At 52.1% G+C, this 5,041-nt stretch overlaps 1 non-coding gene across 1 annotated transcript; it reads left to right on the top strand.

Moving 5' to 3' along the window:
* Positions 1 to 2,550: 2,550 nt before the first annotated feature.
* Positions 2,551 to 2,714, top strand: LOC131918171 (U1 spliceosomal RNA). The gene has a single exon (XR_009380906.1). It is a non-coding gene; the product is annotated as a U1 spliceosomal RNA (small nuclear RNA).
* The last annotated feature ends 2,327 nt before the right edge of the window (positions 2,715 to 5,041 follow it).

The raw sequence follows: 5,041 nt of genomic DNA, 5'->3' as shown, positions 1-5,041 counted from the left end.
CCAGGGTGTCTGAGAGGAAGGGTCCCTCAAGGGATGCCTGGAGAATTCTGTTTCTTAGCCCAAGTACCTAGTTTATAAGTATTTCATCATGTGTTGTGGTTGTTGTTGTTGTTTTTGGTTGAGACAGGGTTTCTCTGTGTAGCCCTGACTGTCCTGGAACTCAGAGATCTGCCTCTCTGTAGACCAGGCTGGCCTCGAACTCAGAGATCTGCCTCCCTCTGCCTCCAGAGTGCTGAGATTAAAGGTGTGTGCCACCACCGCCCGACATTTTGTGTATTTTAAATTCACTACTTTACACACACACACACACACACACACACACACACACACACACACTGCGTGACTGAACTCACTGACTGGACTCTACACCATCTCCCCTGTGTGCTATAGACTGCACTGAACAGCTTCATAAGAAGAGCGCACTACCTGAGTGGTAGCAGTCACCTCTAATTCCAGTACTGGGGAGACTGAAGCCGAAGGCTACATGCTGAGACCTGTACCTAGAAAGAGAGAGGAGGTAAGGGGAGGGAGCAAGCTGGAGCCCCAGGGGTCCAACCCAGAGAGCACTTTTTCCAAGGCAAGACTTATTCCCTGAAGTGCTCAGGGTCCAAGAGGGTCAAAGGTTTTTTCCCCCAGGTTCACTGGCAGAGCATCTGCCTACCATGCACAAGGAAGGCCCCAGCACAACACAAATGAATAAATGAATGGGAAAAACTGAAATATACAAAACAAAAGAAACACCACTTCTTTTCTGGGATTGTCTAGGAAAATTTGAGCCCCAGACTCCAGAATTTGCCCCCTCCCCCACACCTTCTCTCAGCCCAGCGTAAACCAGAGTGGAGCCAGGAACACTGAGTCAGAAGGCCTGCTCTAGAAAGCCAGCTCTGTGAACACAAGTCAGGTTTTCCCTGACAAGACACTTCAACTGGAGCCTCAGTGTCTTCATCCGTAAAATGGAGCCAGGAAACCATGTACTTCACAAGTTGTTACAAAGCCCCAGTGTCAAACGCTTTAGGGAATACTGTGTGCACGGCATATGTTTTAATACTTACTCTATTTTTCCTTTTTGAGGTGTGGGGCACAAGTCATGTCACACATATGCAGGTCAAGAGAACAACTGGAAGGAGCTAGTTCTCTCCTTCCACCAAGCGGGGCCTGAGCCATGTTGCTGGCCCACACTGCATACTTTTAAATCCTCAGGCATCTGTCTCCCATCCCAACCACTTAATTTTTCAGGAGGGACTCAGAACAAATCCTTACTCTGAAAGTTGCCCCAGCCTCAGCTTCCAGTGTCCCAGCCTGGAGCTTCAGGTCTGAGCTTCACAGTGATTCCAGGAGCGAGTTTACCGAGTTGGAGGAAGCCAGGCCGGGGAGGTGGCATTCCAGGCGGCATGGCAGCAAGTGAGTCAGGGCTGGGGCGGCCCTTTCTGGGTCCCTGGCGGTGGGGGAGGGCTTGCCTCTCTGGCTCTGGGCCCAGGCTGGGTTGCTCATTTGCATGTATCTGCATGTATGTTAAGTTTCACCTGCTTACATTGGCAGGGCTGGGAAAGACACCTGTGCAGAAGACGCGGAGGGATCCAAGTGCTGCTTCATGGACCCATCAAATGCTTTGAAATCTCTGAACACATGGCTTCTTCCCTGGGCTCCCCTGGTTGCCTAGGCCAGGAACTTCAGCCACTTTGCCCCTCCATCCATGGAGCCCACTTGGGGGTTGCCTTTGAGACACTTTTTCTTGGCTCCCTTCCTCTCTGTTCCCTCTGCCACCATACCGTAGTTGGGGGATTCCCGCCTCACTGAACACCTGACCCATTATAAGTGCCTCTTCCTCAATTCTCTGCCACCTGACCCCCCTTCCCCAATCCGCCAGGGTACCCAAGGCGCCCCTAGGAAGTTCCTCTGCTTCTGTCCGGGTCCTACCTTCCCACCACTCAAGGCCATCCCAACAGAGATGGGAGAACACTGAGATCCTTCACAGTGCATGGCCTCCCTAGCTCCCGCCACTTTCTTACCCTGCAGCTGGGTGAACAGAGGCCCTGTGCATGCTGTTTTTGTGCCTCAGTTTCCTTACTTGTGAAACAAGAATAAGAACGGGACTCCCTTCCAGGGATGTGCAGCACATGGATTCCAGTAGTGACCAGTCATTTATTAATATTAGTTCTTTTTCTTACTGCCTTCATAGAGGACACTGACCTCCTGGAGTCTCCTCTCTGGCCTTCCCCTGCTCTTGCTGAATGATTCTCCTCTGGAGAAGACAGTCCCCTGGCAGTTCTGATGGCCAGCTGGCTGAGGATTCCAAGTGCAGCTTTTAGAAAGGGTATTTGGCCCTTTGGTGCCTCGATGACCTCATTAGTAAAAAGGGGGATAATGTAGATATCTGTGTTAGATATCAACTCCACCTTACATAGAAATATTGTGATAAAGAGAGGCATTTAAGTCCTTAGCAGAGTGCTTGGCACACAGACAACACACGATGGTGCAATCACGACTGTTATCCAAGACACAGGACTCAAATTCCTGTAGTGTCCCTTCTGCCTTTAAGACCTTGGGACAATACTTACCTGGCAGGGGAGATACCATGATCACGAAGGTGGTTTTCCCAGGGCGAGGCTTATCCATTGCACTCCCGATGTGCTGACCCCTGCGATTTCCCCAAATGCGGGAAACTCAACTGCATAATTTGTGGTAGTGGGGGACTGCGTTCACGCTCTCCCCTCAGAAAAAAAAAAAAAAAAAAAAAAAGACCTTGGGACAGGCTCCCCCACGTCCCTTAGTGCTGTCTCCAGATAACAAGCCTTCATCCGGATCCTCTGGTGTCCCAGATATCCAGAGGACCAGAACCCAGTCCTCCAGCTCCTTTGTGTGGAAAGCAACTAAGGCCCCATTGGGTTGAATGACGGTTGTGAATATTGGCTCAGCTCCCCCTCCACACTCATTTTGAGGCACATGCCATCCAGAACTTGGGCTGCAGAGAGCTAATGGACAGTCACCACTGCCTCCCCCTCACACCCATGTATCCACAGCACAGAGGCTGGGAGGAAGGGCAGTCCAGTCCAATCGGCCTAAGCTGCTGCAAATGTTAACAGTGCATTTCCACATTGTACTCACTTTCCCAAGGAGGCCACTGACCCTTGGCACAGCCCCCACCCTACATCACAGACTCCTCTGCCCATTCTCTTCTCTCTCACCACCTTCTCCAGCTCCTTTCAACAGCAGTTGAAGAACTCCAGGCGGGGTGATCCTCTTCCAGCTGGAACTGCAGAGGGTGTTCAGTGATGGGGGAGATGTAGGAGACACTGTTTTTACTTCCAACGACCACATGGGCCTTGGCCCCTCCTCCTGGACAGCCTTCCCCGTTCTTTAGCCCAGTGAGGGTGGGCTTGAAAGAGAGGGAGAGGGTGACAATGAACTGCTTCTAACCTTCTCTCTGTTGACCCTCCTGGTGTAAGCAGAGTCTTTGTTTCTTGTTTCTTGTTGTTCATTTTGTTTCTTGTTGGGCAGGTTGTATGTCGTTTTGCAGACATGATTATTTGTCTCATTTTGGGAGTGAGGACTGATTTTGCAGGTCTCCCCGGGCTATCTGAAGTGTGCTCCCCCCAAAGCGATATTCTCTCATCTTCCCAAATCCAGAGCTACAGAGGTGAGCCAGATAGTCCCAAGGTCTCTGCAGTTCAAAACAGCATCCCGGGATGGCCAACACCCTACCCCCTTTTAAATAAAGAAAAAAAAAGTGCAGACTGACAGGGAATCTGATCTCCAGTGTCCGTGTGAAAGCAACAGCCCCCACCTGTATAGAGACCCTTTGCTACCCCAGGGGGTCAGAAAGGCGTGGTGGTGTGGGCAGTGCGTGTGAAGAGGCTCTCTCTCTCTCTCTCTCTCTGAAGAGGCTCTCTCTCTCTCTCTCTCTCTCTCTCTCTCTCTCTCTCTCTCTCTCTCTGTGTGTGTGTGTGTGTGTGTGTGTGTGTGTGTGTGTGTGTGTGTGTGTGTGTGTGAAGGGTATGGTCACCTATAAGTGTGTGCTGGTCCGTGTCTGTGGGTTCTGCTCTGTGTGTTGGGTATCCCCTGCACACACTGGCTTCATCATCCGTTGCCCGTTACAGGCATTTTCTAGCTCCACGTCCCCTTCCAGCCTTCACCTACGGCTGGCTGGAAAAGCAGAAAGCGGAAAGCCCAAATTTCTGTGCGGTGCTGGGGTCTGAGGAAGTTTGCAGACCTAACCAAGCCGCCTTCATTCCAGACCCGCAGAATTCGTTGCAGGCGGGTTGGCCTTCTGTTGGCTTGCAAAGTTCTTGAGGGTGTCTGGCGCTCGCTCCGCCGCCGGGCTGTCCTCTACCAGGCCGGCTCCCCGTGAAGGGCTCTCTGTCCACTGGTGGCCCCTGTGGGACACTCTGCCGAGAAACCCTGCACCACTCACCCAGGTCCAACCCCAGTCCCCGTGCTTGGGGAAGCTCAGCACCGAGTGGCTTCCCCCCAAGCCTGGGCACCACCGAAGCACTTTCTTCCAGCACTCCCGACTTGGAGTAACCGTTTTCTTTTGGGGACCGTGTCCTGGTCGAAGAATTACTCTTAGTTGAGCTCTTAGCATAGGTGACTTTTCATATTCTTGTGTATTTAAAATGCCCGGGTCAATCTCAGGTAGACTTCTTTGAAGTTACACAAAGAAAACACGGAACGCAGGAGTAGAGTGGGGTTGTCGCTGAGATCGTGTGAGGGTGGGGGAAGACTCTCTTGTAGGACCGGGTAGAGCTGACCCCAAGACTTCTCCCCTCCTGATCCATGGGCAGCATCTTTAGGATTATTTGGAAAATAACACGTAGAAAAAGCTCTGTGAGGGGTGGGGCGGGCGAAAGTGGAAGTGGGCGCAAAGGAAAGCCCTAGCCAGGACTTCAGAGGCCTTCAGCCGCCACTGTAATACCGCGGCTCGCCAATACTCCATCAGAAAGAGGAAAGGGGACCCGGTGGTTCTGAATCTCACGCAAAATGGGATGAGGGACGCTATCTTCTACACGGCGGCTCCTTCAATCGGCCTCCGGAACCCGGGGCG

Source organism: Peromyscus eremicus, chromosome 8a (genome assembly GCF_949786415.1).
Source record: "Peromyscus eremicus chromosome 8a, PerEre_H2_v1, whole genome shotgun sequence".
NCBI lineage: Eukaryota > Metazoa > Chordata > Mammalia > Rodentia > Cricetidae > Peromyscus > Peromyscus eremicus.
Note: the sequence above shows the minus strand (reverse complement) of the source record. Positions and strands in the feature narration are given on the sequence as shown.